The following is a 12,649-nucleotide window of genomic DNA, read 5'->3' as shown; positions in this document are numbered from 1 at the left end:
ATTACTCATCTTCACGATGCTCCCTGACCTGACCTTCAGAAATAACTGCAGCTCCTTTCAGAAGCTGGAGATAATAAAATCTTCCTTACTTGCTCTGGGCCGAAGAGATTACTACCCAGCGCCAACAACAAGCTGCAACTCTCAAGAATCATCACGCCTGCCCACGATGCACCACAAGATATACACCCTTCCTCACATTAGAAAGGCCATTGGAATCACCCAGTGGTGTGTTTAAAGGCTTTGTTCATGTGTAGGTCTTTCTCTTCCCACAACAAACAAAAAACAAATAAGAAAACAAAAAACAATTTCTGCCTTCATTCTTAAAAAGGAAGAAAATTCTTTAAATTATGGGAAGAAAATTATTCTACAGAAAGTTTCAAAAATAGAACAAGTTGCCTATAATCACACCATTCCAAGACAACCAACTTCTTCAATTTTGTGTATCACTTTTCTGTCTTTTTTCATATAAATAATTTATAGTAGTAAGTTTAGTGTACATGCAATTGTGTATCTTTTTGAAAATAAATATTACAATCATCATTTATTAGGTGGTTAACAAAAATTTGATGAGCACAAACTATGAGCCATGTACTCTTCTGGACATGTGGCTTATGTAACCAAGAATTACAGCCTGTCTTCCAGGGGCTCTAAATCAGCATTTTTCAATAGCAACATAATGTAAGCAACATATATAAGCTCAAATTTTCCAAGAAATGGGTAAATTGGTTTTACTGACATATTTTAACCCAGCATATCTCAAATATTATCATTTCAACATATAAATGATATAAAATTGTTAATAATGTTTATAATTATTAGTAATTATTATAACTGTTATTAAAGTATGTTACTCTTTTTCCAAACCAAGTCTTCAAAATCGGATGTCTATTTCACTCCTGTATCGTATCTCAGTTTGGATGAGCCCCATGCCGAATGCTTAAAGGCTAGCAGCAACCATACTGGACAGGGCACTTTTCCATGTTTCTAGTTGTTTTCTTCACAGTTATCATCTTTCATGTTTTCCTAACAAGCCATTGGATTTATAGTGTCCTTCTCTTCTTAATGAACTTTTATCTCCATCTTTTTTCACAATTAAAAATGATACAGCAATGAATTTATTTTTCCATATTTTGAATTAGTATTTAATTAGACTACTCTCACAGATATGAATGATTGAGGCAAAAGGTTCAAACATGGTAACAGTTTTGTTACACATTTCTGAGTTGCTCTGCAAAAAAACAGAGTGATTTTACCTGCCCCCAGCCATGTGTGTGAGCCAGCTTCACTGAGAATACCCTACCCCCACCTTGCATTTCCATATCCTTCCCGATGTCCTTCCAGGCCTCTTGGGCTTTAGCTTTCCAGAGTTGTCTTCTGTTATTCTGTTTGCCTTTTTTTATTTGGTTTCTTTGGTTCTCCTTGCTTTCCTTGATTTAGGGTATACATTGGTTTTGCTGTTGCTGTTGTTTTTATATTAGAAAATAAAGTCCCAATTCTAATTCCTCTCACTACTAACAGAATTTCTCCTCAATATGGGGCCAACCCCTACCCAGCAAGGAAATGCAGATTAAAGCAGGATGGAATTTTCAGTCACCTTTAACCCTTTTCTTTCTTATTCTCACTCCTAAAAGGAAAATATCTTCTAGAATGGTAATATACCTCATAGTTATGCTATGAAAAACAAAAAATTAATTAGGAAGAGATATATTTGCTGGTTTATCTGTTTTATGAGTCTAAACAATATGAAAACCCAGAGTTAATCGGGTCTGCCCATTTTGAATGCAAAAGGCAGCAGCCGGATGAAGAAGGGATCCAAAGGAAGAAGAAGAGAAAACAATGGAAGGGGAGGTAGAATTCTGCACATTCAACCCTGAAGGAAAGGACAGCTGAGGTCAGCGTTAAAGAAATATTTATGATCTGTTATAGATTTTAAGAAACAAGACAAGCCTAAGTTTGTGTTATTTCTGGTTACAGATTGGGTCTGTCTGTGCACCTTTCTTGTCACTGTGGGTCAAAATAATAGGGTCACATGTATTTTTGCCTAATTAAATAATACAAACATATTCCATCGGTATTTTGTTTGCATTTTTAAGACAACAAAAATGAAATATTTTCTATAACTTTGTTTCTGGTTGGAACATACATATTTTTTACCTTTTATCTTGAAATAATTTTAGATCTACAGAAATGTTGCAAAGGGAGTACAGAGAATTCCCATATACACTGCACTCAGCTTACCCAATGTTCACATTTCACATAACCATGGTAAATTTATTTAACATCAGTACAATACTACTAACTGAACTACAGTTTTTACTTGGATTTCACCAGTTCTTCTACTAGTGTCCTTTTATTTGTTCTAGGATCTTATCTAGGACATCACAACACATTTAGGGATCATGTCTCCAATCTGTGACAGTTTCTCATTCTTTCCTTGTCTTTCATGACCTTGACATTTCCAAAGGGCATTCAGGTCAGGCATTCTGTAGAATGTCCCTCAATTTGTGTTTTCTAATGTTTTCTCATGGTAAGACAGGTCATGGGTTTGGAGGAAAAATACTAGAGAGGGGAAGTGTTAGTCTCATTGCATCATATCAAAGGTGCCTGATTTCATCATGATTTATTACTGATGATCTTGTATTTTCATTTAATGTGTCCTTGGTTTAATTTACCCATGGTCTTTCTTCACAGCTACTGATATCTCAAAAATTATAGAAGAGTGAAGAGTGACATTTGAATACAGATAATGATTTTAAGGACATATGAAAAGTTACATTCTGAATTTTATTGCCTTCGAATATGACACCATAAGAGACTTCATTTTCCAATGAAGGTAGCACCATTTTATTTTTCCACTTTTATATGTTTATTTTTTATTTTTAAAATAATTTTTGCAAGAATAGTACAAATAACCTTTTTACTGAACTATTCAAGGGTAACTTGATTACCTAATGCTCCATTACCCCTGAACACAAATAAGGATATTCTCCTACTTAACCACAATACAACCATCAAACATAAATTAACATTGCTACATTTACTACCATCTAATCCACAGACTCCAATACAGTAGCCTATTGTCCTAATCATGTCCTTTCTAGAAAAAAAGATCCATGGAGATAAACAAAGCACATTTAGGTGCCCCATTTCTCTAGTCATCTTCAATTTGAGGTAGTCCTTCAGTGTTTCCTTGACTTTTAAGTTCCTGACACTTGAAAATTATAGGCCAGTTGATTTGTGGAATGTCCCTTAGTTCAAGTTTATCAGAAGTTTCCTCATGATTAGATTCAGGGCAAGAACAGTACAGATGTGATGCTGGATTCTTCTCATTGCATCTTAACATGTGGCATGTGATGTTGCTGTGTTGTATTACTGGTCACGTTAACTTTGATCTTTTGACTCAGGTTTTGTCTGCCAGGTTTCTCCATTGTAAAGTTGCTGTTTCTCCCCTGTGAGTAAAAAGTATGTGTGGAGAGGTCCTTCGGGTCTGTGAATATCTAGTTCCTCATCAAACTTTTACCCATTAGTTTTAGCCTCCATTGACATTTCTTGATCAAATTATCACTATGCTAGTTGCCAAGCGATGATTTTCTAACACCATCATTTTTTCTACACTTATTAATTGGCATTCTACTGCAAAAAAAAAAGCTTTTTCTTCCCCTCATTTATTATTCTCTTATTTATTTATCAGTATGGCCTCAAAAACATTTATTTTATTCAATTGGTTATAATCTATCACTATCATTTGTTTTATTTTGTGGCTCAAATTGTCCCAGCCTTGGCCAGTGGAGCCCTATCAGGGTGGTTTTCATTATCTTTTGATGTGCTGCTATCATTCTTTAAACACTTCTTTGCTTTCTGGTACAACAAAATATTCCAAGATCGCCTTATACTTTCCCTGCCCACACCCTGAAATCAGTCACTTCTCTAGAGAGTTCTGGTTTCTTGTAGTGGAGAAAGGAATTTACAAGCTATGATCTGGGAAACGGGTGTGCTCATTATTATTAGGGTGTCACTGTAACCAGGGCTTCTCAGTGGACAGAGCCTCACATACACATTCACATCTGTATTTATTTCTATCATTAGTTATATACATTGAAAAGTGTGAGTTCACATAGATACCACCAATTACAATCCAATCTTATGGGGTTCATTTCCATTTTCTCCCTTTCCAAATTTCTAACTCCTCTCTCTGACAGAGAGCAACTGACTTCCATTGTACTTAAAATATATTCATAGATGTTGCCGATGGGATCCTAGCTGCTGAGACCCATGGCAACAATTTTCCAGGTGGTCCTTCCTGTATGCTGCATCACAAGTGTGACCCACAACATTAACCATGAGGCTGACAGGATCTTGGTGCTCTGGCCTGGTGTCAGACCTGAGCCTCTGATGTGGGAAGGCCGAGTTCAGGACATGGGACAACCAGCGATCTCCCAGCCCCACGTAATATCAATTGGCAAGAGCTCTCTCAGAGATCACCTTCAAAATGCTAAGACCCAGCTCTACCCAATGGCCAGCAAGCTCCAGTGCTGGACCCCCCATGCCAAACAAGTACCAAGACAGGAACAGAGCCGCACCCATTAGCAGCGAGGATGCCTAAAATCATAAGGTCACAGACACGCCAAAACAAACCACCAGATGTGGTCCTGCCCACCAGAAAGACAAGATCCAGCCTGAACCACCAAAACACAGGCAATAGTCCCCTCCACCAGGAAGCCTATACAACCCACTGACTGGAGGCAGACGCCAAAAACAATGGGAACTACAAAGCTGCAGCCAGTGAAGAGAAGACCCCAAACACAGTAAGCTTAGCAAAATGAGAAGATAGAGAAATATGCAGCAGATGAAGGAGCCACGTAAAAACACACCAGACCAAACAAATGAAGAGGAAATAGGCAGTCCACCTGAAAAAGAATTCAGAGTAATGATAGTAAAGATGATCCAAAATCTTGGAAACAGGATGCAGAAAATACAAGAAACGTTTAACAACGACATAGAAGAACTAAACAGCAAACAAAAAATAATGAACTCAATAAATGAAATTTAAAATTCTCTAAAAGGAATCAATTAGCAGAATAACAGAGTCAGAAGAATGCATAAGTGAACTGGAAGATAAAATAGTGGAAATAACTACTGCAGAGCAGAATAAAGAAAAAAGAATGGAAAGAATTGAGGACAGTCTCAGAGACCTCTGGGACAATATTAAATGCAGCAACATTCGAATTATAGGGGTCCCAGAAGGAGAAGAGAGAAAGAAAGTGTCTGAGAAAATATTTAAAGAGATTATAGTTGAAAACTTCCCTAACATGGGAAAGGAAACTGTCAATCAACTCCAGGAACTGCAGAGGGTCCCATACAGGATAAATCCAAGGAGAAAAATGCCAAGACACATACTAATCAAACTGTCAAAAATTAAATAGAAAGAAAAAATATTAAAAGTACCATGGAAAAAGCAACAAATAACATACAAAGGAATCCCCAAAAAATTAACAGCTGACCATTCAGCAGAAACTCTGCAGGCCAGAAGGGAGTGGTAGGACATATTTAAACTGATGAAAGGGGAAAAGCTATAACCAAGATTACTCTACCAAGCAAGGATCTCATTCAGATTCGATGGAGAAATTAAAACCTTTAAAGACAAGTAAAAGTTAAAAGAATTCAGCACCACAAAACCAGCTTTACAACAAATGCTAAAGGAACTTCTCTAGGCAGGAAACACAACAGAAGGAAAAGACCTACAAAAACAAACCCAAAACAATTAAGAAAATGTTAATAGGAACATACATATAGATAATTACCTTAAGTGTAAATGGATTAAATGCTCCAACAAAAAGACATAGACTGGCTGAATGGATGCAAAAACAAGACCCGTATATATGCTGCCTACAAAAGACCTACTTCAGACCTAGGGACACATACAGACTGAAAGTGAGGGGATGGAAAAAGATACTCCATGCAAATGGAAATCAAAAGAAAGAAAGCTGGAGTACCAATTCTTATATCTGCCAAAACAGGCTTTAAAATAAAGACTATTACAAGAGGCAAAGAAGGACACTACATAATGATTAAGAGATCAATCCAAGAAGAAGGTATAACAACTATAAATATTTACACACCCAACATAGGAGTACCTCAATACATAAGGCAAATGCTAACAGCCATAAAAGGGGAAATCAACAGTAACACAATCATAGTAGGGGACTTTAACACCCCACTTTCACCAATGGACAGATCATCTAAACGGAAAATAAATAAGGAAACACAAGCTTTAAATGACACATTACATAAGATGGACTTAATTGATATTTATAGGACATCCATACAAACCAACAAAATACACTTTCTTCTCAAGTGCTCATGGAACATTCTCCAGGAGAGATCATATCCTGGGTCACAAATCAAGCCTTGGTAAATTTAAGAAAATTGAAATTATATCAAGTATCCTTTCCGACCACAACACTATGAGACTCAATATCAATTACAGGAAAAACACTGTAAAAAATATAAACACATGGAGGCTAAAAAATACACTCCTAAATAACCTAAGGATTACTGAGGAAATCAAAAAATACCAAAAAACAAATGACAATGAAAACACGATGGTCCAAAACCTATGGGATGCAGCAAAAGCAGTTCTAAGAAAGAAGTTTATAGCAATATAATCCTACCTAAGGAAACAAGAAACATACCAAATAAACAACCTAACTTTGCAACTAAAGAAATTAGAGAAAGAAGAACAAAAAAATCCCAAAGTTAGCAGAAGGAAAGAAATCATAAAGATCAGATTAGAAGTAAGTGAAAAAGAAATGAAGAAAATAATAGCAAAGATCAATAAAACGAAAAGTGGGTTCTTTGAGAAGATAAACAAAATTAATAAGCCATTAGCCAGACTCATCAAGGAAAAAAGGAAGAAGACTCAAATCAATAGAATTAGAAATGAAAAAGGAGAAAAAACAACTGACACTGCAGAATTACCAAGGATCATGAGAGATTACTACAAGCAACTATATGCCAATTAAATGGACAACCTGGAAGGAATGGACAAATTCTTAGAAAAGCACAACCTTCTGAGACTGAACCAGGAAGAAACAGAAAATATAAACAGACCAATCACAAGGACTGAAATTGAAACTGTGATTAAAAATCTTCCAACAAACAAAAGCCCAGGACCAGATGGCTTCACAGGCGAATTCTACCAAATATTTAGAGAAGAGTTAACACCTATCTTTCTCAAACTCTTCCAAAATATAGCAGAGGGAGGAACACTCCCAAGCTCATTCTACGAGGCCACCATCACCCTGATACCAAAAGCAGACAAAGCTGTCACAAAGAAAGAAAACTACAGGCCAATACCACTGATGAACATAGATGCAAAAATCCTCAACAAAATACTAGCAAACAGAATCCAACAGCACATTAAAAGGATCATACACCATGATCAAGTGGGGTTTATCCCAGGAATGCAAGGATTCTTCAATATACGCAAATCATTCAATGTGATACACCATATTAACAAATTGAAGGAGAAAAACCATACGATCATCTCAGTTGATGCAGAAAAACCTTTCAACAAAATTCAACAGCCATTTAGGATAAAAACTGTCCAGAGTGTGGGCATAGAGGGAACCTACCTCAACATAATAAAGGCTGTATATGATAAACCCACAGCCAACATCATTCTCCATGGTGAAAAACTGAAAGCATTTCCTCTAAGATCAGGAACAAGACAAAGATGTCCACTTTCGCCACGATTATTCAACACGGTTTTGGAAGTCCTAGCCATGGCAATCAGAGAAGAAAAAGAAATAAAAGGAATCAAAATCAGAAGAGAAGTAAAGCTGTCACTGTTTGCAGATGACATGATACTCTACATAGAGAATCCTAAAGATGCTACCAGAAAATTACTAGAGCTAATCAATGAATTTGATAAAGTAGCAGGATACAAAATTAATGCACAGAAATCTCTTGCATTCCTATACACTAATGATGAAAAATCTGAAAGAGAAAATAAGGAAACACTCCCACTTACCATTGCAACAAAAAGCATAAAATACCTAGGGTTACAAAAGATCTGTATGCAGAAAACTATAAGACACTGATGTAAGAAATTAAAGATGATACAAACAGATGGAGAGATATACCATGTTCTTGGATTGGAAGAATCAACATTTTGAAAATGACTATACTACCCAAAGCCATCTACAGACTCAGTGGAATCCCTATCAAATACCAATGGCATTTTTGACAGGTCTAGAACAAACAATTTCACAATTTGTATGGAAAAACAAAAGACCCCAAATAGCCAAAGCAATCTTGAGAAAGAAAAATGAAGCTGGAGGAATCAGGCTCCCAGACTTCAGACTATACTACAAAGCTACAGTAATCAAGACAGTATGGTACTGGCACAAAAACAGAAATATAGATCAATGGAACAGGATAGAAAGCCCAGAGATAAACCCACACACATATAGTCACCTTATCTTTGATAAAGGAGGCAAGAGTGTATAATGGAGAAAAGACAGTCTCTTCAATAAGTGGTGCTGGGAAAACTGGACAGCTACATATAAAAAAAATGAAATTAGAACACTCCCTAATAACATACACAAAAAGAAACTCAAAATGGATTAAAGGGCTTCCCTGGTGGCGCAGTGGTTGAGAGTCCGCCTGCCAATGCGGGGGATGCAGGTTCATGCCCCAGTCTGGGAGGATCCCACATGCCGCGGAGCAGCTGGGCCTGTGAGCCATGGCTGCTAAGCCTGCGTATCCGGAGCCTGTGCTCTGCGGCGGGAGAGGCTGCGGTGGTGAGGGGCCCTCATACCGCAAAATAAATAAATAAATTTTTTAAAAAATGGATTAAAGACCTAAATGTAAGGCCAGGCACTGTCAAACTCTTAGAGGAAAACATAGCAGGAACACACTTTGACATAAATCACAGCAAGATCCTTTTTGACCCACCTCCTCGGGAAATGGAAATAAAATTAAAAATAAACAAATGGGACCTAATGAAACTTAAAAGCTTTTGCACAACAAAGGAAACCATAAACAAGGTGAAAAGACAACCCTCAGAATGGAAGAAAATATTTGCAAATGAAGCAACTGACAAAGGATTAATCTCCAAAATTTACAAGCAGCTCATGCAGCTCAATATCAAAGAAACAAACAACCCAATCCAAAAATGGGCAGAAGACCTAAACAGACATTTCTCCAAAGAAGATATACAGACTGCGAACAAACACATGAAAGGATGCTCAACATCACTAAAGAAATGCAAATCAAAACTACATTGAGGTATCACCTCACACCAGTCAGAATGGCCATCAACAAAAAGTCTACAAAGAATAAATGCTGGAGAGGGTGTGGAGAAAAGCGAACCCTCTTGCACTGTTGGTGAGAATGTAAACTTATACAGCCACTATGGAGAACAGTATGGAGATTCCTTAAAAAACTAAAAATAGAACTACCATATGACCCAGCCATCCCACTACTGGGCATATACCCTAAGAAAACCATAATTCAAAAAGAGTTATGTACCACAATGTTCATTGCAGCACTATTTACAATAGCCAGGACATGGTAGCAACCTAAGTGTCCACCGACAGATGAATGGATAAAGAAGCTATGGCACATATATACAGTGGAATATTACTCAGCCATAAAAAAGAAACGAAATTGAGTTTTTTGTAGTCAGGTGGATGGACCTAGAGTCTGTCATACAGAGTGAAGTAAGTCAGAAAAAGTAAAACAAATACCGTGTGCTAACATATATATATATGGAATCTAAAACAAAATAATGGTTCTGAAGAACCTAGGGGCAGGACAAGAAGAAAGAGGCAGACGTAAAGAAGGGACTTGAGGACACAGGGAGAGAGATGGGTAAGCTGAGACGAAGTGAGAGAGTAGCAGTGACAAATATACACTACCAAATATAAAATAGATAGCTAGTGGGAAGCAGCTGCATAGCACAGGGAGATCAGCTCGGTGCATTGTGACCACCTAGATGGGTAGGATCAGGAGGGTGGGAGGGAGACACAAGAGGGAGGGGATATGGGGATATATGTATGCATATAGCTGATTCACTTTGTTATACAGCAGAAACTAACACACCATTGTAAAGCAATTATACTCAAATAAAGATGTTAAATTTAACCCAAAAAATAAATAAATAAATTCAAAAAATAAAAACAAAACATATTAATTTATTGGATCAATCCCCTTTAAATGTGGTCATTCTCCCATCATGGCTGCCACTGGCAACTCACGCAATCATCCTCCCTACTTGGTTGGCCTCCGATTATCCACTCTGGGCTGCTGCCATGCAGATGCCTTCTCCATGCTGCTTGGGTTGCATTGTCCTGCACTGGGTCTCTACCTCTGTCACTCTCTTTGCATGGTGCACTCCTCATCATATTCAGGGTCTGACCCTATGCCAGGGTGCCCCTCCAAATGCCCCCAGATGTGGATGCCTACCTTGCTCAGCCCTACTCAATAGCTTTCCTAAGGAATTAATCAGGAAGGAAGCCTGGATTGAGGTAGGAAAGAAGCATGATTTGAAATAGTTTTTGATTCTTGCCAAATAATATATGACTTGAATTCTTTTAAAGGTCTCATTACTTTGTAGTCACATTTGGCCATGATAGTATTCAGTAAATTGGCTACATCTTGTTGCAATCATGAAATTTACCTTCAAAGGATAAAAATCACTGAAAAGAATCAGAAGAACATTATACAAGCTCTGTCACACCCATTATGATGGATAATATCAAAAACAAACAACAAAAAAAGAAAAAAACAAGCATTGGCAAGGATGTGAAGAAATTGGAACCCTGTGCACTACTGGTAGAAATGTAAGATCGCTAACCACTACAGAAAACAATAAGGAGTTTCCTCAACAAATAAATAGAATTACCATATGATCCAGCGATTCCACTTCTAGATACATACCCAAAAGGAGTGAAAACAGAGACTCAAAGAAATATTTATAAACCCATGTTCATAGCAGCATTATTCAAAATAGGCAAAAGGTAGACACACCTAAGTGTCCACCAATGGATAAATGGATTAAAAAGTACAGTATACACATACGATGGAATATTATTCAGCTTTAAAAAGGAAGAAAATTCTGACATATGTTATAACATGGATGAGCCTTGAGGATATTATGCTAATTGAAATAAGCCAGTCACAAAAGCACAAATACCATATGATTCTACTTGTATGAAATACCTAGAGTAGTCACATTCACAGAGACAGAAAGTATATTAAAGATTATTAGGCACTGTGGGGAGAGGGAACAGGGAATTATTGTTTAATGGTTACAAAGTTTCAGTTCTGAAGGTACAGAGAGTTCTGGAGATGGATGATGGTGATGGTTGTAAAACAATGAGAATATATATATATATTTTTTTGCAGTACGTGGGCCTCTCACTGTTGTGGCCTCTCCCGTTGCGGAGCACAGGCTCCGGACGCGCAGGCTCAGCGGCCACGGCTCACGGGCCCAGCCGCTCCGCAGCACGTGGGATCTTCCCGGACCGGGGCACGAACCCGTGTCCCCTGCATCGGCAGGCGGACTCTCAACCACTGCGCCACCAGGGAAGCCCGAGAATATATTTTTAATGCCATAAAACTATACACCTAAAATGTATAGATGGGTCAAGATGATAAATTTTATGTTATGTTTTTTCTTAGCTCTGGCTACTATAAGAAAATACCATTAACCAGGTGCCTTATAAACAATGTAATGCTATATTCATAGTTCTGGAGGCTGGGAAGTCAAAATCAAGGCAACAGCGGATTCGGTGTCTGGTGAGGATCTACTTCCTGGTTCACTGATGGCCCTCTTCTCTCTGTCTTCTCATGGCAGAAGGGGCAAAGGAGCTCTCTGGGATCTCTTTTTTAAAGACAGTCATCCCATACATCAGGGCTCTGTCTTCATGACCTAATCATCTCCCAAAGCCCCACCTTCTGATACCATCATATTGGGGTTAGGTTTTAACATATTAATGGGGGAACACAAATATTCAGCCTATAACACACGTATTTTACCACAATAAAAATATTTTAGGAATATTGTACAATCTCTGAATATTATTTCAAAAGAGATGTTTTAGAAATACCCCAAGCAAGCAAACATTGATGGAACAAGTGTATAATTCCTATGTGATATCTACATTGAAAAAGCAATACTCATATTTCTATACTATTTCATAGAAATACCCATATATTTATGGTAACCATAATAGTTAGCTATATTTAAATACAAGTATAGGAATCTTAGAGGGGGTGATATTCTATTTCGGTCTTGGATAAATTAATATAAATTCGATTTATTCATATTTTTAGGAAACATATTTTCAGAATAATTTTGGCTTAACACATGTGTGAAATGTCCATAAAATTCCCTCAGCCATGCATATAATAAAAAAATATGTAAAAGAAACAACAGATAATGCCAATAATAAACTCTTCCAAGTCCATAAAACATATTGGTGTTGATTTGAATAGTGCAATCAGTCTACATGAATGTTTTAGGCAACTTGGTTTAATTCAGCAAACTTTCATTGAACAGCTGTTTATGCCAGATATAGTATTAAGTAATGAGGCTATAGAGATTAATATAACATGATTCCTACCCGCTAGGATTTTAAAT

Source organism: Grampus griseus, assembly GCF_964374135.1.
Source record: "Grampus griseus genome assembly, chromosome: 10".
Lineage (NCBI taxonomy): Eukaryota > Metazoa > Chordata > Mammalia > Artiodactyla > Delphinidae > Grampus > Grampus griseus.
Note: the sequence above shows the minus strand (reverse complement) of the source record.